General features: G+C 41.1%; 1 long non-coding RNA gene across 1 annotated transcript in view; it reads left to right on the forward strand.

Moving 5' to 3' along the window:
• The window catches only part of LOC147025132 (uncharacterized), a 28,299-nt gene extending 7,072 nt beyond the window's left edge, over positions 1-21,227 (forward strand). The window contains exons 2-3 of the long non-coding RNA XR_015059363.1: positions 15,181-15,254; positions 16,300-21,227. This is a non-coding gene — a long non-coding RNA (uncharacterized LOC147025132). The remainder of the gene's footprint in view (positions 1-15,180; positions 15,255-16,299) is intronic.
• The last annotated feature ends 3,400 nt before the right edge of the window (positions 21,228-24,627 follow it).

Consider the following 24,627-nt stretch of genomic DNA (forward strand, 5'->3'; position numbering starts at 1 on the left):
AAATCTGAAAAAGGTAACAGGCGCAATAATAAGACAGCTGATATTGTCCATTCGGGAAGGCTCTCTAGTCTCAAAGCAGCGTGACTGACCAGCCAGATAATGGGATGTGATTCATGTAACAAACATGTACTGGAGAATGAGAGGGCTTATTTTGTGAGCTATGTACAGGCAGGCTGGTTTCACGTGTCATGCCAAGATATTCCTGCAGGGTTCTATGAATTTCTAAGTAAGGGGAACTCATCAGTCCATTGTTTGCTGGAGGCAACGAGCAGTGAAAAATTATAATGGTGGCTGTAGAGAAACACGGTGGTAAATAATTCTGTCAAGTATGTAATAAGCATGCTGATAGAACTTCAAAATTTGTCAATTCAAGTGAGTGAGTGAGAATTTCAAGTGAGTCACAATACTCTGGTAGAGGAAGATAATGAAATCAAAATGAAAATCACCTGCATAGAGAGCGATGTATAGACTTGGGGGCATAATCGTTCTCGGAGGTCAGCAGTTTAAACCTGACCCTGGCCGAGGCACACTAAAGACAAAATGGTACGTGTTGCTTCCTCACTTGATGCTTAGCCTTTAAAAAAAAAAAGATAGAGCACAGACAAACAACGATATTTTGGCAACCATTGGGCAGGCTTGATGGGCCTAACGGCCTTCTCCTCAGTTGAAGTTTCTTGTAACGGAACTCCTCTTTATATTTGTAGACGGGATGAAATCCAGGAAGTCATTAATACGGATAAAAGTAAAATCAATGTCATTTTCAGAAATGTCCCTAAAGCCAACGAAAGTGATGATGTTATGTAGTTAGGAAGAGTGAGAAGTGACTTCATTGAGACATGGGTAAAAAGTATGTTGAATATTTAATGATGGCTTGAAATTAAATGATATTGAAGTAGTCCAGTCTGAAAAGATAGGCCTATACCACACCAATAACGCAAAATATAGCCTCTTATAATCGAACTGAAGGCACTTAATATGAACAAGGCAAGTTAGTTAGAAGGGCTAACTTATTAGCTATGAATGAATGAACTTATTAGCTATAAAGCTGTGAATTAGCTATTAGCTATGAATATTAGCTATGGATTCGACATGCTGATAGAAGAAAGAATATAGTTTCATCTATTAGCATGTAGATTGTAGAAGGTCTTACTTGCACCAGTGGAACTATTATTGACCTCATCTGAACATCAGAACAGTCAATGGTAAAGGGTTTTGAAATGTATGACCATTTTGACATTAGTAATCATGACAGCATAACATTTTGTATAAACGTCGCTGAGGATGTAAACGTTTAAACGGTGGGTTTAATGGGTAGTTCAGAATCCCACAGAAATCTTGGCCCAGACAGCCATTCTGACTCCATCAGGTCATAGGCTTTTACGGAGCGAGTGGCCAGGTGTGCCGGGTTGATGTCGGTTGCCAAGTAATTCCATTGAGAAGGTGATGTACTTTTATGGATCCTTTGAATACGGTTAGTCACAAACACATAGAACCGCCGAGATTTGTTGTTTACACATCCGAGCACCACACGACTGTCTGTGTAGAAAGTGATGGAGTCGAGTTCTATGTCGAGCTCGTCAGTGATAACATCGACCAATTTGACAACCAGAACAGCGGCACAGAGTTCTAAATGCAGAATACCTGTTGGCTGTGGCAGTGCCAGCCTTGCTTTACCTGCAACAAAACTTACAAAGACTTCACCATTGCCATTAACAAGCTGTAATTAAATGCAAACACCAATTGCCTCAGTCGATGCATCTGAGAAAACGTGTAACTCATGGCATGAGTTTTCAGACATTGCATTAGGGCATAATATCCCATGCCTGGTGTTGGCTTAATGGTTCGGGTGTTGGGCTTGGGATCCAAGGATCCTGAGTTCAAACCCCACTCGGCTGTTGAAATAAAACCAGGTGGGGTTGACTCTTCCTGTCATCCTTCCGAGGTCGGCAAAATGAGTGCCAGCATGCTGCTTTACTGTGTCGAAGTGTCGATCTGTCCAGGATTGTGTCCAATAGCCAAGGAGTCTGCTTCGGCAACATCAACACTCGGCACCGAGTATAGTCCCAATGGATGGATGGATGGATGGATGGATAATATCCAAAATAATAAAAAATAATGTTCCAAATTTAACTTAAAGATGTCATTGTTGTCAAGTCAGGCCAGATTACATTTATGACTTGCTGCAGGTACCATGTAAACCTTTCAATCGAACTTGGGAAAGCACGAATAGAAGAACAGGATAAAGGCAACAAGTATTTGTGCAAGAGCTAAATACCAGAAAGTGGAATGCTCATGAGGGGTAATCAGGTGAATGAGGCTCAGGTGGTTATGGGACTTATGCGGTTGTTTTTAGAAGTATCTTCCTGGTTCTTGCACAATCTATGCGAGTAGAAACCCTGCCAGCACTGAACAGGCATGGTGAGAACTCGCTGGAGACATGGCCCAATACAACCAAACAAGTCTAACAATGGCAAGCAAAAGCAAACACTCGGTCTTTATCCCAGAGTTCTAAGTTCAGAATATAGAAAGAACTCCTGTGTTACAAACACGCAAATGGAAACAATAACCGATCAATATCATAATTAGAAGCTCAAGTCACTGGACAGTAAGTTTTTGTTTTGTTTTGTTTTTTTACATCATTAATTTTGTGTGCAGCATGTGGAAGCTGCTTTGCATCATTGCTGGGGGTAATGGCTGTGCCATCGATGCAGTGCCCCCTGTAGGTCAGGGCAGGAATTTGTAATTTGTTCAGGATGCCAACAATAGCTCACTTCCACTTCGCGAAGGACACCATGGGATCTTTAATGTCTGCCAACTAATGTCGGCAAACTAGACGTGCATTTAATGTCCATACGAGGGACGATTTCAGTATACGTCAGGTCAAGCCAGATTAGATCTGTGACTTTCCACAGGTAACATGTAAACCTGTACCAACCTGTTTCATGATCGGGTTGTCAGTGACTAAACCGTCTCCCCCACCAGGTTTCCTAGTGAGGAGGGTGTATGGATGTGGATGCCCAGTGGGATGAACTCAAGGGTTCATGGATACAAATCTAGATGACTTTGCATAACACTGGTCCAAAGGATTCGGGAACTGAAACAAAGTTAACTGGCAAAATATATTGTTATTTCTATTTTTATTGTTATGCTTTTATATACAATGTTTCGGCTAATGGACAATATTTGCAAAAAAATTTTTTTTTGATCTTGTTATTTGAAGAAAACCCCAAAAAGTGATGCTTATTTATTTATATTTTTAATGTGTTTTATTTTTATTTATTTATTTTATTCAAATTTGCAGCTCGTGTTGGAGTATTTGCTCAAAAATAATTTTGCTCAGAAAATGTCGATTCACCCATTTTTTTTGACTTTCCGTCAGTGGGCTTTTTCATCAGTAAACCAGGAAATGAAACAAAGTAAAATACTGGGGAATACTGGGGAAAAATAATTCATATATAAGCCTGTTGTCCCGAGCTTTTAACATTCCAATCATTTGAGACATATCATATGCTAACGTGACATCATATCAACCTTCGAGATGTATTTCCTACATCCATCCAACCATCATTACGTGGAAACCAAAACCATTTGATTTGCTGAAGTAATGTCAATGCAATGACTAAATATATTTTGATTAGAGGTTGTGTTGATAAAATAAATAAACCAACGTAAAACCAAACACTTGAAAACATGAAATGAAAGAGAATAATACAAAATAAACTCACCAACCCGAAAGGAAAATCGGCCGTCATGCCTGCAGGGCTTAACAAACGCAGGAAAAAGCACACAAAGATAAACCTCGTAAAACATCATAAGTTAGGAAATAATGAGACCAAAAAGAAACTTACCTTTATCCAAGGGAGAAACATGGTGGTAAATGATTTCAAAATGGAAAAATACCAATGATAAATCACAAAACAATGTTGATGAACGAGGATGCAGAAAAGGTTTGTACAACGCCCTCAAAAGGAATCTTACAGATCACGTGATATTTCGTTGTAAGAAAATAATTTTAAAATCATATGATTCATAAATTCAAAAAATCTCTGAGTTTGAGCCTGGGGAGTAACTGCTGAAATCTCTGTCGGGGTTCTTCCCAACATCTTTGTTCCTCTCACATTTCTTTCTAAAAATTTTTTTTACAATTCTCTTTATTCATTCTAATTCTTGCTTTTTCTTCTCTTTTATCTTTTACTCTCTTTTGTTATCTGCCTCTCCAAGGAGAAGTGAATTCTTGCAGAAATATTTCTGTAAGGCTCACTTGGCTGCGCTTAGATGGGTTTGAGGGAAGTGGAGTAGCAGCTGAAACCCGAATCCTATCCAGGTTCCTCCCCTGATGACTCCATTTTTTTGCTCTTTACTGCTTTGGGTTCCTTCTTGGTCTTCCATTTCATGAAGTAAAAATAAATACAGGGTGGGGCATTTATATCTGACACATTCGCAATCTTTCTAGCCAGAAGCAGTCTTGGCCTAACTAATTATTGTTTTTTGTTTTACAGAAAATTCTTGAAAGTTTTTAATGACGGAGCACTTTAAATGCAGTGAGAATTTTTATTTTTTTATTTTTTTTTAAAAGCAATGAGCATGTCAATTTCACAATCAAGGTCATCATGACAGATGAGGCACACTTTGGTTTGGCAGATTTAACTCCACCTGATTTCTTCCTATGGGGATTTCCGAAGGGCAAAGTTTATAAGGAACATCCAACACCGATCGATGAATTGAAGGCAAACATCACTGCAACCATCCGCTCTCTTGATCAAGAGACATTGCTTATGGTAATGAACAATATGATGATCTGCTGTCGTGAATGCATGAATTTGAAAGGGGCCCATTTGTCTGATAGAATTTTTCAGAAATAAAGAATCAAAATTGATTTTAAAAACTTGAAGTATGTTGTATGGAAATTTTATTTTATTTGGTTTAGAAACAAAAAAGTTATCAGGATAATAAAACCCTTTGATATAAATGCCCCGCCCTGTACTTGTATTTGTAAAATAAATCCAATAACTGATCCCATTTGAAAGATCGTAAAAATAAACACGAAATTGAGAAAAAAAAAACTCAGGTAAGTAAGTATATGAGAAAACAAGATGGTGAAAGCACATAGAAGCTTTCAAAATAACTTGAATACATGACAAATGACTCCGGACTTTCCACTGGAGATGATGGACCTTGAATGGAATGTGTCACGTAGGATACAATGCAAAATGCAACCACGAGTCCAATGGACCCGAGCCATGCAGTTGAGGGGTAGCATTTTTATTAGATTTAAATAAATTTTTCCTGTTAAAACTGAGTGGAATATAAAAAAAAAACAGGGCAATGTTGTAAAAGTTTGACTTGAGGGACACATGAAAGGGCATGTAACTAGAAATTGAAATAAAAAAGTTATAGCACATCAAAAATAATAATAATTATAATAATTAAAAAAAATAATCAGACGGGTCCATTTTGTACACTGCCGACATATGCACACTCGGGTAATTAAAAAGAAAACCTGTCAAAGGGTAGAGGAGTTCCTTGTGAGCCAACAGACATCCATATCTGGTGCCTAACTGTGTCTGTGGACATCCTCCTGCAGTTGGGTACGTTTTTCTAGGAGGTTGGTGGCAGGATTTGCACTCCGGCCATGTTAAAATACTTCAATCCACAAAACACATGACAAATGCAAAGAAAACTGAAAATCCATTCCATGAGAGTACATAAAAAAAATGTTCGCAGGATAGCTCATCGGATGACAGGATTGGGGCAAAGCCTTTGGGATAGCCATTCTTTGATAGGAGGAAAAGCATGGGGTAACCTTCCTGGGTCGGATTGCGGTGGTGTGTGTCGGGGTGGTGCTGAGGTGTCATCCACCAGACGGAGGTCTCCTCGGGTTAACCTGAGGCAGTCCCTTTGGGTGGGTGCCTGTAATGTCTTATCCCTCAGAGATGATGATCAACTGTCAATGCTATCATGTGAGCTCCAGTGTTTGGACATCGGTATTGCAACACACTCTGAGATTCGGACACAGTATAGTGGTGAGATCGTGGCGGGTGGTCATACCTACTACCGGTTTGGTTACTCTGATGGTTACCATACCCAAGGGGTTGCTCTAGCTGTGTCCAATAAGGTGACTCCCAGGATAACAGAGGTAACACCGGTCAACGAGCCTATAATGAGACTGAGGATTTGTCACTCCTTGGGTGTCATTTCCCTGGTCTCTATATATGCTCCGACAGAGGCAAGTGATCTCACCATGAAGGACGCATTCTATACCACACTCGAGTCTGTGTTGTAGTGAGATACTCTGCATTGAGTCTGACCCAGGCGAGATACTCTTCCAGTCTTGGAGAATTTCAATGCATCGATTGGCACTGACCAGGATGGTTATGAGACAGGTGTTGGTCCCTATGGGTCTGGAACTATGAACTAGAATAGCACCAAGTTCCTTGACTTTGCAAGAAGTCATGGACTTAAGATGGTTGGCTCATGGTTTCAGCACCCACAGGCTCATCGCTGGACTTGGTATTCCAACGCTGGTGGTGTGGCAAAAGAGATTGACCATGTGCTCGTTGATGGGTGCTGGAGGATGATTCAGAAATGCAGGGTCGACCAGAGTGCTCCGTTCCTCAATACTGACCACAGGCTTTTGTAGAAACTCTGAAGTTGCAGCTTAAATCCAGGAGAATGGTACCATCCCAGGTTAGGCTGGATGTTGGCAAGCTCAAGGATAGGAGGGTAGTTGAGGAGTTTGCAAACAGGCTGAGTGGGGATTGTGGGGAGGGGGGGGTGGGTGTTTTGTGGAATCCACAAAAGTTAGGGAGTGCCTTCAAGACTACAATCCTTGATGTTGCCAGTGGATGCCTTGGAATCCACCGTCAGGCAAAGAAGAACATTGTCTCCTAAGTGACACTGGATACCATTGACCAGAATCGCAGGACCAGGCTGAATGGCAGAACTGAGCTGTTCAGGGAGTTGAAGCATAAAACTGTACGTTCACTGATGGAGGACAAGGAGGCCGATGTGCGAGGAATCTGTGAGGGGTAGAGCATCACCTGTGGTCAAGTGATTCTCCTCCTACTTACAGGGGAATTCACACATTGCATTCCTCAAAGCCCATCCCTCGGTGTACTGCAGTTAGAGCGGAGGGTGGTGGGCTCTTGACAGAAGAGTCTGACGTGAAGGCCCACTGGGCCGGTTATTTGAACAGCTGTACCAGGCTGATAAACCAGCTGTAGAGTTGGACGTCATGGGTGTAACTATCCCTATTGCTGACACTCCAATAAACTGTGAACCACCTTAGTTTGTGGAAACACAGGCTGCAGTGAACCAGTTGGAAGGGGTAAAACTCCTGGGATCTGCAGAATCCATGCTGAACTTTGTAAGGATGGTGGAAATGTGCATGTAATCCTTCATTATTAAATATTCTCATTAAATCTCTCATCTTCCATGGTTTCCCTTTTCCTGCAGTTCGTTAGTACGTTCTGCAAAAAAGGGGGGTATATTGTGTGGATTGGTGACAATTTTTTTTACTTTAATCCATTTTAAATTCAGGCTGTAACACAACAAAATGTAACAAAAGTCGAGGGGTTGTGAAGTCCATTGTGAAAACTTTCTGAAGGCACTGTACATGTTTAGAGAAACCAATCATGAAACTCTGTTGCACTGGATCTTTAAGAGATACTGACATATCACCAAAAAGTGTGCAGATAAAACTTTTGAAAGTCAAACCCCGGAAAGCTCATGGACCTGATGAGACACCAGTGGAAATCATCATCGAATCAGCTGACTTAATTGGTGTTCCCTTGTGAAACATCTTCATGTCTAGCCATCCGTTTGTCTCTCTAATATGATGCTAATATTAGTCCAATCTTCAAAAATGGATCCAGATTTAGATCAGAAAACTACAAGGCCCATCAGTCTAACTTTCGATGTGTGCAACTACTTGGAATCCATTATAAGAGATGGAAACACGGATATCACGAAATAGGCCAGTCTCTACTCCCAGCCGTCCACGTAACTGTACGTATTGTGTAACTACAAAGTTACAACCAATGCCATAGTCTCGATATATTTTGAAAAGTCTGCCCCATCTTTCAACGTTACTAACTGCAAACATGGTTGATTTGTGTAGCATTGAAAGTACATTGATCGGAAAATGAAATTCTCAAAATAACAGAAAATATAATTGTAAGATGGCAACAAAATATATGTTTGGCGTTACTTTTACTATGTGGGCACGGATCAACCGGTGGCTTCTTATATTACACTAATTGTTGTGGTTACTTGAGGGCAGCAGCTATCTGCAATGCAGGTATGAGATGCGTTCCAAAAATTCAGGAACGAGGTACTCATAATAGCGCAAGACAGACAAGGGACAATTTCGAGGCTTTTATTGTAAAAAATGTGGAACATTGATTTGTACACTCCATAAACAAACATCAGTAGAAGCCAAAGTGAAGTTGTTCTGCTAAAACAAAGTGGCTGTCTGGAAAAAGCATTTGAATTGGCAAAGATGCGAGTCCACAAATGATCACAGAAAAGTTCACTTTACCATAAATGGCTTTCATAACAAGTCTGACCACCAAGCTTGCATGTGTCATGTCATCGATCACATCAGACTATCTCAATTTGGCTGTGGGATGTTGCGCCACTTCCAGTGATCAGGAGACTGTGGGCAGACTAGGTTACCATAAACACTCTTCTCTGAGATGGCCAAAGCATGTTCAGATTTTGGTCTGGAGATTGTGAAGTCCAGTCCATGCAAGTGATGTAGTTGTGAAGTTCAGCATCAACAACATGTGCACAGTGTGGTCGGGTGTTGACAAACAGAAAACTTAAGTTGGCGTCTTGTGATTCGGCCAGAGGGATGACTATGGTATCAGATCATTTTGCTCAGTCAGAGCACACCTTCGAATGATGACATCTGTTCTTCAGTGAACTTGAATGCCAATATCATCAACCTTCTCCTACCATATTGGTCATGCTGATTAAAGGCACAATTCACAAATCACTTCCCACCTCATCCCCAGATGCCAGCACAGCCATCGTTGAAATCTATGCATAATGTTCAGGTGTTGGTGAAAATAGCATGACGTCAAAGGTTCACCCTCAAATTGTGATATTCCAACACATCCATTGCATGAGCTGCTAAACACCTATTAAACACAATAGGTGTTTAAATTTGATGGTTGATTGCCCTCTGCAGGTCATTCTGGAAAGATCAAGATTTTGAAAAGTAGTTACTTTTGGCAATGGTAACAAGAAAACGATCCTCACGAATGGCTGTAACCCCTGGGTGATCTGAATGATCTATCCGTGAACCGTTCAGTCTGACAATACCTTTTCCGTGTTATAAAAATCAATGGCATTACGGTTAGCATTGTACTGGGAAGCAACAGCAGACAAAGTCCTCCCCTCCCATGAAACATCCCAATGCCATGAGCTAGCTCATTTGTTGTTAAGTGATAATGAACCAATACGGCACTCCCAAAATGATGTAAATGCACCCCAGAGTATTATTTCTGCATGCGCAGAAACCCCCGAGTAACAAAGTTCATTGGAACGTTCTGAACGTATTTCATGCCTGCCAAATAAGGTTCCAGCATGAAACGACTCAGAACTCAATGAAACGACCCCATTGGTATTAGGACACCTACATGGCCTTGGTCCCACCCAGGCGAGGGTTTGGCACCAGAAATGGCTTCAGTTGCTCTGCACCTCGCCATGCAATGGAGCTCTGAGAATAACATGGGGCGAAGTATTCGATCGCACACCACGTCCATGAGCATGTATCGTCGTCCCTGCTGCGCCAAAAAGGTGGTGGTGGTCTTTAATGATAGTTGTGGTTGAGCGACAGCAGCGAAGGTGTGGCATTGCGATTGTAGTGCGGCGAGTTCGTGATGGTGGTCGTTGAGATAGTGGAGTCGATGGTGAGTGTAGAAGTGTTTGAGCTGTGGTCCAATGATGTGGGGATTTTTAGGAAGGCGGTGTGGTGGTTGGAGAAATGCTGTAGCGTTGTGGTCCGAGTTTGAAGAAGGTTGAAGTAAAGTGTCCATTGGATAATTGTACGTGTATGCAAATGAGCTTCCTGTTGCTATGCATGCATGTGTGAAGGAAAGACTCCTGGGTTTAGCAAAGTAAATGAAGATGTGAATAAAGACCTGCCAAGAAGCCCACGCAGATCATATGACCCATAAACAAAGGGGTATACAAAGTGAATACTAATGAAACAACTGTCTTGGAACCACTATATGTTGCGTGCTATTGCCTCGGGAGAGCGCCGGTTTCGCAAAACTGCAACGATATTTTTGTTTGATTCCAGGGCCACAAGAGAAATTATACAAGATTTTTGCAATTATTAGTGAAAGTAGAAGCATCCGTGTGTGTGTGTGTGTGTGTGTGTGTGTGTGTGTGTGTGTGTGTGTGTGTGTGTGTGTGTGTGTGTGTGTGTGTGTGTGTGTGTGTGTGTGTGTGTGTGTGTGTGTGTGTGTGTATGTATGTGTGTGTTGATATAACCATGGCCACCGCCACCGATAACCCAGATATTTCTCGTATTCCTATATTTCTGAGCGATTTTCATTCAGGAACAGAACAATTATGGTTAACCATCTTGAAATCTCTACTCTTTCATCTAGAATCTAGATGCTGAAAATTATGATTAAAAAACGATTTGAATCACAGATTTCATGCTTGCATTGGCAGGTCAAAAGTGCCCGGCGAGCGGAACCCCCCAAAAATGTAAAAACACACACAGCACAACATACGCAATATCGTCCATGGGCAAAGTGCGAAAATTTGACGAGTCGGTACCACCTGGGATGGCAAAGACTCAGTGGGCTTTGTGGAATGGTCTATAGCTATGGAACACATTTTGATGTGATGACCGTTGCACAATGGCAGCTTTATCAGAGTTTTGTGGCAAAAACCACGTATTTTGAATTCCAATTTAAAAAAAAAAAACTTGTATTTCATCGACAAAATATATTTTAGGATGGGATAAGGTTTTATTCAACTATCTGCAATTTTTATGACTGAATTCCTTCGATTTTGACCCAAGGTTGCCATGGAAACGGCGATTTTGGGTCAAATATTGCATTTTTAAAATCATTTTTAAAACGATTTGAAATAACTCAAAGAATTGAATTATTGAATGACTGGGTATGGCAGTTCATAGGACACCAAACACTAGAAAAACATGACAATCAATACACCAGAGAGCAAAAACATTACCTAGTATGTAGACTGATAAACTCTTCTGATTGATGAACTTCTGTTTACTGTTGCATTTTTCAGGATAACGCTTGTTGGTTGACAATGGAAGGTGAAGGTAGTCAACTGCTGCCAAAGCAGCCGCGTACGGACTGCTTGATCCACTGCACTGAGAACGATTCTAAATTGGTATCACCACAAAACCTAGATTCGTGGCAGAGTTTGTTGAGGGAAGCAGAAATCAAAAATCATGACTTTATTTTGAACATCGCAAAGGACCTGCTGGAGGGGGGAATCCCATCCATGCAATACCATCGTAAATGCCGCAGAACATCTACCCATAAAAAAGCTTCTGGATGAAATAACCGCCCAATGACCAACAAAGAGGACTTTGATGATCATGAACATTCTCGACAGGGTTCAACAAGGCAAGAGACGAGTTCATCGAGAGTGTATAAGGTGAAGTGTATCTTTTGCCAAAAGGTTAACAAATACCTTAAGGGACAGAACTCTAAGGAACGTCTGGTTCAATATGCACTCAGTGATGCGCTAATGCCACAGTCAGACAAGCTGTAGTAAGGAAGATGGACCAGCAGATGCTTGCTATTATAAACAGGGACCTTGTGGCAGCTGAAGGCCATTACCATAGGTCATACTACCATGTATACACGAAAGAGGAGTCTGCATCAAACAGTTGTGATGGCATGGAAGGTAGTAGTATGACAATGACGCTATCCATCAGGCAGCAGAGAACAACTCATGCAGAGACTTATTTATGTGCATAAGGAATGAACTCTTTTCGTTGCCTGAAGTGAAGCACATGATCGATCTCACATCACGCCTTATTTCTTCACTGAACATGTACAGCATTCACGAGGTTAAAAACTCATTCAAAAATCGCATTCGTCGTATGTTGGAGTGTGAGTTTGGGGAATCACTTCATGTTCTTCAGAATAGCAGTGGCAAACTGTTGGTACACCATGATCATCTGCCAAGGGATCAACTGGTCTGTGACAATATGGAGCAGAAGAGGAAGTTAAAGGCAATCTGTTCATCTGAAACTGATCCAATGTCAATGGTGATAAAAGCTGCTCTTCGTAAGCATACTGACATCAGAGATCCAGATGTGATGGAGGAATGGCCTCCTCAACCATCACAACTCAATGTGGAATCAGCAAACCTACCAGCTGTAGTTAAACACTTCCTGCAGGTAATCATTACAGGGCATGAAGAGGTATCAAACTAGATCATTAGTGTTGAAAGGCAGATAACCTCGATAGGTCAATATATAATTGATGCAGTCTTGGATGTAAGACGGCATACACCAAAACATCTCACTGCCTCTTGAAGTGAAGTGCCTCACAGGGAATGCTGAGCTGATCCAAATTCTCAATCCACTGGGACAATGTGTTTTATACTCGATGACGGAGCAGACAGACAGCTCTTTGTATGTGGAAGTTAGGATCTCAAACCGTCCAAAATGTCATTCCACCAACTAAACTTCTTCTCAACCTGATCAATTAAATACCACAATGTTTGTTTGATATTTTGAGTGTACGTCTTGACTGACAACCTACTATGTACGTGTCCTCTATCTCTATGTGTAGCAATTATACAAACTAGCAGAGTACCTGCCCTCTGGGCGATCTTGTTCCAAGCATCCAACACGTTTTTCTGACGCATACCTATATTTGGGTGGTGTATAGGCAACCGACAGCTCTGTATAGGCAAAAAATCCCAAAACCCAGGTGACATGCATGAAGGAAAAACGTTCCTACTGCTTATAATTCAAAACACCTCACTGCACTGGAAAATGCAGAGACAGGATTATTGCACTGTAAATGGTGGGGCTTGTAATACTCTCCCCCACCTGTAGATGACACCACATGACACACATTTACATAGAGAATTTGCCTCCCACCCCAAGACCACCGGCAGAGATTAAAAAACACCCCTATACATTAATTGAGGACATGCTGATCCTCTGAAGCAAGCCTGGATGGAATCGGCCGACAACTGCAGGAGCTCAATGCGACAAACAAACACACACACACACACACACACACCAGTCCGTGAATTATCGGAAAGATTGCGTATCAAAAAAGGAGGACTTTATTTACCTTAGTTCCAGTCGAAACATTGGTACAGACACATTTAATTTCTTTACAAGAATGTATTGTTCCATTATCAATCATATTTGTACTTCCATTTTATTGTTTTTGATATTTCGTTGTTTTTGTACGACCATTGATATTTTTAATTTTAGAAAATGGTTTTCAATCAAGACCTGATTTACTTCAAAATGGCCTTTTCACATCAAATCCACGTGTTCGAATGATTGTGATGTATTTCCAGTATTTGGTGTCCTCTGAACTACCATACCCAGTCATTCAATAATTCGATTCTTTGAGTTATTTCAAATTGTTTAAAAAAAAAATTTTAATGCAGTTTTTAACACAAAATGCCCGTTTCCATGGCAACCATATGTCAAAATGCATGGAATTCATTCAGAAAAATTGCAGATAGTTAATTAAAGCCATATAACATCCTCAAATAATTTTATCAATGAAAACAGTTTTTTTTTTAATCGGAATTCAAAAAATCTGATTTTTGCCCCAAAACTCTTATAAGCTGCTATTGTACAATAGTCATCACATCAAAATATGGTCCCAAGCCATAGACCTTTCCAAAAACCCACTGAGGCTTTGTCACCCCAGGTGGTACTGACATCTGCTCTAGCCCATGAACCAATAGGCCTCATTTAGCATTCATATGTAATTTTGAAAATTACATTCTCAAACTGACAGATCACTTGTGTGGCCACTCCAGATTTGTGCAAATGCCGATAGAATCAAAGTGAGTACTCAGAGCGTTTCACCATTACTGCAAAGTAAAGTGAGTCACATTAACTGCAAGTCAGATTAAAGTGATTAGGCCAAGTAAAATAAATTTTTCGTTTCTCTTCTCCACATGCTTCGTTTTTGACGGCCGCCTCCTTTTTAAAAGTTTACGAGATGACCCGTGAACCCGTTGGGTTCCCGTTGTGACAGTGGTTGATGAAAAAAATCATTTCAAGAAAGACAAAAAAGATAGCTCCAGCGAACTATACCCCTGAGGTTGTTTGCATTGATCAAATAATCCCGAAGAGTACTTCAGTGAATCGTGATTTCATTTTTTTCGTTGCCCGATTTAAATGAAACTTGATATTGCGCGTCAATATGAAAAAACAAAATGGAGAAAAGAAAGTCGAAGAAATTATTGTGCGTAATCTTCTAAACACAATTTTATTTATAAATGAACACGGTAGTATTAGATCAAAATGGTGATGTTTATTTTATGCTTAAAAATAAATCGTTCTTTGTCTAGACTAAATGTTTGAGATTTTTAAATAAATCATTTCAAGAAAAAAAGAAAGATAGCTCCAGCGAACTATACCGCTGAGGTTGTTTGCATTGATCAAATTCTCGGGAAGAGTACTTGACTAAATCGGGAATTGATTTTTTTTTTTAAATTTTCGTTGCCCGATTTGAACGAAACTTGATACTGCACACCTCAGGCAAATGGTGAGTAAGGTGGCCCTAAAAATTTTGCGCTATCATGTACCATTTTGGGAACATACATACATACAAGATGAGAGTTTTAGTGATACTAAAACTTTTTAGTGATACTACATACATAGAGTTTTAGTATTTTTAGTGATACATAGATGATACTATAAATATATAGATTTACTATTTTCTCTCCAGATCTATAAAAAAGGTGAATTTTTAAATGGTGAGTGAAAAACAGAAGCATAGTAAATAGGACAGAGTATGGCCAAACAGCCAAAGGTTGGCAATATTAGCACAGGCTTTTATGGGCCTAATGGACTCCTCTTGTATTGATTGAAGTTCCTTGCAAGGGAACATGCAGTATATTATGAACTTGTCAACATGGGGATAAGCTATATTGTGACACTAAGTACTCAGGTGCATGTGTGCTCAGAAGGTGATATGTGGCATGGAGAAGAGCTGGAAGGGGACGCGAGCATGTCTCAGTGGCCCTGGATTGGCAATGAGGTGAGCTCTTTTAATTTGCAAATCTTTTATAGCTTTTTCATTTTAACCAGCCATGACATTGACCTGCTCGCTCCATCACCTTTCACCCTTGACCCACTTCTGAATTACAAAGCTTCTCATTTTCCACTAACACCTCTACTTATCTTTTTTACCTCTTTTTTTCCCCCACCTTTGGAACAAGTGCTCACTCTTCAAAACAGCTGTTCACCACCATCTCTTGTCTTCCCCCATCCAAAACCATGATCTTTTCTACCCGTTAATCCACCCTAAACCCACCTTCTTCAAATTCCCTGCTTTCCTTCCTGAAAGTCCCTGTGGTGTCCATCTTGTTTACCTCATGTTCCCTGCCCCGTCCCTCTCCCTTCCACAGCTCTCCTAAAATATCTCTGTTCCCCACTGTTTTGTGCTTCCCTCTCCCACCCCTCTCATCTCCTGCTCCCCTTCTTGTACACTCTGTGTGTTAGCTCTTATTCGAGCCTCAACACGTATGTATATATATATATATATATATGTATATATACATATATATACGTATATATATATATATATATATATATATATATATACATATACATATATATACATATATACATATATACATATATACATATATATATATATATATATATATATATATATATATATATATACACACATACATACATACATACATACATACACACACACACACACACACACACACACACACACACACACACACACACACACACACACACACACGGCTGCAAAAGTAGGTATACAGTCATGAAAACAAAACGTATACCTTACTGTATACGTACTTTTGCAGCCCCCTGTGTGTGTGTGTGTGTGTGTGTGTATATATATATATATATATATATATATATATATATATATATATATATATATATATATATATATATATATATATATATATATATATATATATATATATATATATATATATATATATATTTATATATATATATATAAACTTATAACCATCCATTTCCATGGAAAAAAAATATATATATTTACAGCATTCTATTTTGTAATCCTTCTCCAGGTCCCTTTCCCAGAGTCATGGGAACTAAGTGGGAGGGAGTCCGAGACTCCAGCACCTTGGAGACCCAAGCCAGCGATGGATACATCATGGGAACCTGGACCGCAGGACATCAGATCTCCCAACCTTGGCTCCTCGACCCGGCCGCGCAGACATTTGAGCTCCATGTCCACAAAGTGCTGCCTTTATGGTTGTACCATGAATGACATCAGCACAATTTGTTGATTGCTGTCTTATCCCTCAACACCCACTTGTGATTTGACACTAGGCCCCAAGATAATACAAATTATAGCTTCTAAGAAACAAATCATAATCATCTCGTATACGAAACACCCATCTCAATCCACCATCATAACTGTACTCACGCCTTAATCACATACCTAAAAACAGTAGCTGTCCCTATGTACGTACGTGCATGCACACAAGCACGTTGTCAAAATGGCATTTTCATGAGTCATACGAAGGTACCGTCTTCAAGCACTTTGGAAAGTCATCAATAGTTATTTAAAATTCTTCACTGCAAGTATTCCAATCATGCAAAAGTCAGATGAAAGTCATATTGCTGGCCTCAGACACAAGACTGACTCAAGACACAAACGATTCGGCTGCATTACAAAATATGAGCAATTCCAAGCATTTAGAAATCCCCACTTATTCGGGTTGAGTGATTAATTATTATTATTGTGATTGATTTTGCCCTTTTTTTTTAAAACAAAACTTCTATTCAAATGGCATCATGAAACTCGCTGGGGAAGAATGTGCCACTCTGGCTCAAAACGACATTAAAAAGAACGAGCATCTGTGCAGTCTCAATGATACAGAACCATTCCTCCCTGGTTGGATTAAAACATTTTGAAACCCTTACCCGGTACCTCAAAATAACTCCTTTGAAACATCGAAGCATATCGGTCACATCGGTGTTTTTCATCACGTGGTCGGCAGAGGTTTGACGGCTCGTTGGTGTAAAATGGTGAGTAGAGCGAAAGAAAAGCACCTTGACGTAAAGGAATACAACAATATGTTAGTTTAGTAAGGGCAAAGTCATGTAAGGGTGGGAACAGAGATAAATGCAGATGTGGGACAGCATTAGCAATGGATGATCTAATCGAGTCAAAGTACATCATCAATTCTTCATCTTAGGCCGACAGTGTTCAGGGCACAGAAAATCGATGTGTGATAGATTAAGACATACTGTAGGAATGAAGGTTTAGTCTTATCGGTGAACTCTAGTGTCGATTTGCGCCGGCGGACAGGTAGAATGATGGATGATGCTGCTAACTGCTGTTGGAAGCAAGGAGAAGCTCACATTTCGGGCATTAACCCATCGTCGGAGCAAACGCATAAAGCTATAAAGTTACTCATTAGGCCAGAGGCAGACCAGATTTCTGTTGGTTTTGGGTACTTCGTCTGCGAGAAAATTTTCATTGCTGTCAGTTATTAGGCCCACGGGGGTAGACGATCGCGAGGATGGACGTTGATCCTGAAATTTTTATGATTGAGAAATGAAGTCTGCTCACATACATGTCATCCCACGCATAGACCTCTGTGCTCGATTTGTATGTTTTTATGGAGAAACTTTAACTTAAGAATGTCTGGATGAAGATTTAATATACAATTTCTAAATCTTTCATTCTTAGATATCAATCACAAATCAATACTGTAGAAAATATGCAACAGATCGATAGAAAATGCAATTATTACTTATTACTCATGAAAACAGCTGAAATCATGTAATATAAATATACTTGTGTGTATAGTGGTTTAATTTAAGCTGCAAAATTTAATTGTCAGTTTCCACCAAATTAAATTGCCACTCACAAAGAAAGTACTCCACTGTAAAGCGTATACATACGGACGGATGATTCTGCAGTGAAAGACACAGTGACTGCAGTTCCTGAGAGAATGATAAATCCCTTTGAAATTGACAAGGGAACAAGCCCATGGAACAAACAACCACTTGGAAATAAATATTGCTGCATTTACAGTAGCACCAGATGATGCGTAAAAACGTCTCAATAAAGTGAGAGAGAATGAAGCAATTTCATGAAAGACTTCATAATCCAATAGGTTGCAAACTGGGAAGAAAGACTTATTTGACCCCATCAAGGAACCAGGCCTGAAATCATTTGTCAGCCTCAACAAACCATTGGAAACTGAGAAGAGCACTCGGTAAAGAGCGCATACCTCCACCAGGCTGAACCCAGATACGGATCTTCACCAAAATCGAAGCAATCCGTCCTCGTCACTCACTCAACTTGCCCACCAAATGTCGTCTGAATCCTTTTGAGATATCCTGCTCACAGACAGACAGACAGACAAACAGGGATGAAAACACCTCCGTTCATCTTTGGTGGCAGAGGTAACAAAAGAAAGCAGGCAATGGAAATACTGACTATTGACAGACAAATATTCAGTCAACAGGCAGTCATTGGTCAATCTCGAGTTGTGGACATGCGAAACCTTTTTGAAGTACGAATTGACTCCAGTGGCTCTCACACATTCCACTCGGGATGGCTCAATGAGAAAGACACAAAAAAGTAAATCACTTGCATGGTTCGACAAATATCATGCAACTGCTGACCTACCAGAGTCATCCGAAATGACACTTGGAGTGATAGACTTGATGATGTTCCTTCGAATAGTCTGCACAGACACTGTCTCCTGCAAAACATTTGAAGAGCTTTCTGATAAGATGTTGAGCAGAATCCTTGGAATGAAATGCAAGGACATTGCAGTTGTTTGCCCTTGGAACAAATACGGCAAACTTCATGATGGAAACAAATATGGCAAACTTCATTATGGAAGACTGGATTGTGAAGTATGAGGAGAACGTTATGCCGGACTGTGTACTCAATCCATCTGGTGGGTTTCATGACATAAAAAAGACCAGTCAGAGTCCCCATCCCTTGGGCACCATCATGATGTTCCTGAACTGACAGCTAATCATGAAGAAGCTGATTCTCAGATGTTTCTCCACATCGCACATGCAAAGGAAACCATGGGTGGGCAATGATCGGGTTATCTTGTTGAGTTTGTATTTGAATGCATGTATGTAAGTATTCAAGAAACTGCTCAATAACTGGAGTCAAGGAGCTGTTCTTGCAGATTAGCACTGGTCATAAGAAGAAGTTTGTGCCAATGCACACTATTACAACAGAACTAGGAGAAGACATGGTATTGCATTTCATTCAAGCATTCACTCGATATCGGCCTTCAATGGAATGGGAAAGGATAGGTGGATAAAGACAGTCTCAGAGCACCCAGAACTGATGAATGGACTTAAGGATGCAACTCAGGTAGCACCAGCCCAGAGGGGAGAGCAGTACTCCATGAGGTTGTGGATGAAAGCTTTGCACGTGGTCAGGAGATCAGGTGTGCCCAGGAAGGACTTTGCATGACGGAGGATGCCCAATCGGCAACAGGCTTTGGGGGTGGCCAGCTTGGAGATGTGGCTTTCCCAGGAAAGATTATGGCAGATAGTGAGGCCCAGAAGTTTGAATGAAAGGACTTCTTAAAGAAGATTGTGGAGAAAGTATAAGGAGGGATTTTCGGAGAGACATTGAGCATGAGATTTGTCAGGGTTGAAAGACATGTTCCACATGTTAGACCAGCTTGTGATTTTATCCACATCTGCAGAGTGAAGAGACTGCTGCTTGATGATCTGAAGGATGACAGATGGTACGGCAGAGGGTGGGGTCATCAGCAGAGAGATAAAGAGGGTTTTCCAGAGAGTCGGAGAGATCATTGATGAGAACGAGAAAAAGCACTGGGCCCAAAATACTACCTTGAGGAAATCCAGCCTGGACAGGAAGAGGGGAGAGTCCGCAATGGCGGATTACTTCCATACCTTGTACGGAAATTATGCTGAACCTGCATGTCGGATCTCGTCTCGATGAGCCATTCGACGCACTGAGCTTTCTCCTGTAGAGTCGCCAATTTATTTTACAACCACCAGACCTGAGAATGAAGAAAAAAACTACGAGTTTCTGTATGATATAAAACAAAGGGCGTATCATTTGTGGTACTAAATGTATTAACAACCAAAGTTGTCCAGGTCCTTTTTGAACACCCATACATGTCTGCCTATTATTAGGTCCTGTACTGAAAGACTTGCTGGGATACCATTTGCCTCAATCACAATTTTAACAAGGTATGACCACCGACTCCAAAAGTTTGCAGTTATGGCAATCCATTCAAACTCCTATTGCTAAAAGAAAGCCAGTATACAACAAATGTATGGACTGTCATTATATATGCACCATTCTGGTTCCATTGGGTCACATGAGTTTGTTGACTATCCCATTCCTGTGAACTCACCAACATGCAAACCGACAGCTCACCTCAACTCCTTTGTCCTGCTCTTTTCCTGCCGGGGTGGGACTGCCTTCCAATGTATTTCTGATCCAGCTGCTCACTGCAGTCCATCAAAAGTGGAGGCTCACAACCATGTCGGATGCCAATCCCTGCAGATCTTCGTGATTTCTTCTGTGACTCTTCATGACAATTGTGATCGTACAGTACATACGCACTACCACAACTCTGTCAAACTACGCACCCCCAATCCCACCTGTACACACCTGCCTCAATACCATCCGTGCGTATGCAATAAATATATGGCCCCGAATACCTTACCCCTTCCACATATCATTTATTCAATCATGATAAACTTTACATAAAACCATCTGCTAGTCGGTCTCATCCCCATTCCCAAACACACATTCAATCACTCATGCAGAAGACATGGTATTTTCAGTACAGCCCAACACAATAAGCAACCACCACCACATCATGACACACATCACAAGCCCACAACCAATCAACAACCTATTTACCTCCACAAATCCTTCCCTCTTCTCCACACACCATTGGAATCCTTGCTTGTACCTCAACACATGCTAATGACATCGTCAAATAAAGCTGCAGAACTCAAACTGTGTCAATTGTTATTTTATAAACCTTTGTCTCAACCAAGTAAACAACAATGCAGAGTCCAGTGTTTCCTCAACAATTTTATAATTAACCCACACATGAAGTGCAAAGCGGGGTTAAGCAATTGGTTCACTCTGTCTATCTGACAGATGTCAGTCGATGATCTTATTCTGCGTTCGTATTGAGCACAAGGCTGTGGGGTAGCATCACTGGCTGAGGGCACGGCTGTGCCGGTGATAGAATTCCCTCTGCTGGTTATGGTAGGAATGTGGAATTTGTTAACGCTGCTGGCGATAACTCGCTTACGCTTCGTGAAGGACACCAAGAGATCTTTAACGTCCACCAACGCATGCTGGCAGATGGGACGACCATCTAGCACCCATCCAATGGATGGCACACAAATTGATGAATCAATCAGCCCAGTCAATGATCGAGAAACTACTTGATTTCAAATGAATATTATATTACGAACACTGTAGAACACGAATCAGAACATGGAAGGGAACCTGAACCTGCAGTTTAGTAGAACTTTGGCTCTGAATTTGGCAAAATCGTAAGGAATCTCATCCCGAGTGTGCATGGGCACTTCCAGTAAAGCGATTATTTCAGTCTGTCTGCCTCGTAGTCAAACAAAATTGAGAATCATCACAAACAAGAAACTTACTGTTTTTAGGTATGTCATAAAAGACACAAACGACAGGCACGAATAACTAATTTAACGTGTCATATAAGGTGGCGTAATAGATGGTTCATCAGTGGCGGTAAACTTCCAATTCAATACTTTTTCTTTTTTTCCACAACCTTTAAAACTTTCATTTTATTTCAATTGAATTATATATTTACTAATTTCATCCAAAATATTTGTTTGTTTATTACATCATTTTCTCAAAGATCGTTCCAAAATCATCAATTTCTCCGACAAGTGTTGTTAGAAGGCTCAGCTCGAGACTGTTTTGATGGACCCATCGGCTTCGTATGGTTGCCATTGCACCTGTTGTTCAAAGTTCGCGAACAACGCTAATATAGATAGTGTTCGGAAATGCAAAGCAAGATTTGAAAACACCCTTCCCACGTCCTTTTTTATCAAGAGTGTGTGGGTAAGGTGTTCTAACTCTCCAGTTAGTCTACGCTATCCTTGGGGCAAGGCAGTGACGAAAAGGTGAGTGTTCATACAGCTTTCTCCAGGCCAGAAATGGTAACCAGGTCAGTTATGGGAGCATACGCCGGAGCAGCGCGTCGCTAGGTCCACTTTCCGCTGGTACTCAAAGAGCCTCCGTCTGGCCATCCCTCAGGTAGATTCCTGGCCTATCCCCATCTCCTTGAGATGCCGATCAACCTGCTGCAACCACGAGGCTTGTGGTCGGCCCATTGGCCTCCTCCACTCACGAGACTCCCTCGCTGAGAGAATCTGGTGAGCAGGATCAGCGTCAGGAAAATGAGCCACATGTCCATACAGCCGCAGCTGACGCTCACGGACTATACAGGTAACAAATCTCATTTGAGTCTCTCAGCAACCGCTCGTTGGACACAAAGTCCGACCAGCGATAGCCAAGGATTCTCCGAAGAGACCTGGTACCAAAGGAATTAAGCCTCCGTCCCAGATTCTTGGTCAGAAACCAAGTCTCACATCCATAGAGCAAGACTGGAAGCACCAAGGACCTGAAAACTCGGACTTTCGTCCTCCTGCACAGGTACCGGCAGCGCCACACCCCATTATCCAGTGAATCCATGACTCCCCAGTCCCGACCCAGACGTCTGTTGACCTCTGACTCACAGCCAGCAGAGGCATGAATATCACTGCCAAGGTAAGTGAATCTCTCTACGCCCTCAACATCCTCACCACAAACAGGTACAGACAGGACAGCAACATCCAAGATGTCATTGAAAGCCTGGATCTTAGTTTTGACCCAGGAAACCCGTAATCTCAGCGTCTCTGACTCCTCATTCAGCACCTCAACAGGTTCTGGCAAACCTCCAGGACATGGAAACCAGTTAGGTAGTTTAGCACAAACCATTGCCGTAACACGATGTAAAGTCAATAGTGGTTCTGAAACTATGTGAAATGATCTTGCAACTCCTCCTTTGATCTGGTCATTTCGATGCATCTTCAGCATGGTCCACAAAGAGAGCAATTGACGATTTTGACAAAAATCATAGGCTTAGCATTGGAGCAATTACTGATAAGACCATTCTCCACCATTTAAACGTGTCACTCATTTAACGTACAATTATTGGGAATTGATACATTAATTTTCACTGTAGTTTATAAAGGCAATTAATCACGAATTACAGCTGCTTTGGAAGGGAGGTGGTTTAGAGGAGGGGCGTCCAACAAATACGACCACAACAACCATAAATATAAAAGGTCTCTGCCAGGTTTCCTGGAAACCCCACCATCAGTTTTGGAGAAGTAGAATATGAACAGAGAGGAGTTCCTGATTTGCAAGCGATCACAACTTCACCATGGACACGAAAGGTGCAAAGAAGTATATAACAAAATGTATTCCCCTTCGATGAAACCATTAACATGTATAAACATTGCTGTTCAGGACTGTTAACATAAATTTGTGAAAATACGTTTCCAATGTATAGTTTTAAGTGGTGATACAAAGTAATGCCCTCTGTAATATATAAATTAATATGACATGCATACATCTACCAAAACCAGCCTTGTGCTGCTTCCTTGCTTGACACGCATCATTTAGGAGGACATGGAGCAAGGACAAACAATTTGTTGTCAATAACAGCATCGGCTTTGATGGGCCAAATGGCCTCTTCCTGCATTGAAGTTCCCTTTAAGGGAACTCATATTTTATCTAATTCTCCAAGTCCCCAAAATATCTCCATCTCTCTCCCTCCCATCCTCCCCCCCCCTGCCCCCACCTGAACACATCCTCACTCTCCCTCTTTCTCTCTCATCCTCCCAATACATGCTGCTCAATAGTTGCTCTCGCAGCAAGCAAACTGCACCCTCTCCACTTACCCCCGCCCCCCTCCCCCCACTCCCCTCACCGTTATGACTGATTTTCTCTGTCGTGGTAATATTCCCACCATGGCTAAAATGATAGGTATTGCCTCACCACTCTAGGACATTATCTTGTTCCCCACCTTGCCGTATTTACCGAAGCACCACGATGATCCATGCGTCTTAACTACTTCGTCTGAGACTCGGCTTGGTAGTTTGTACCGAGCACGGTTTGGGAAAGACAATGTTCGGGTGGCTACAAGAGCACCAATTTCATCCTGATATATACATCCCAAAACGCAAACCTTCAGAAATATTAAGCAGTCTAAGATCAGGCAAAAAGCTTTGCAATCTAAAGCTCAATTAGAGTTTGACGATTCAATTAAGGTAGAAACACGTGCACAAAAGGTGACAGCTTTGAAATGCTGCTTCCAACA

This window comes from Eptatretus burgeri, chromosome 6 (assembly GCF_056783735.1).
Source record: "Eptatretus burgeri isolate ZD-2024b chromosome 6, Ebu_testis_v1, whole genome shotgun sequence".
NCBI classification, from domain to species: Eukaryota; Metazoa; Chordata; class Myxini; order Myxiniformes; family Myxinidae; genus Eptatretus; species Eptatretus burgeri.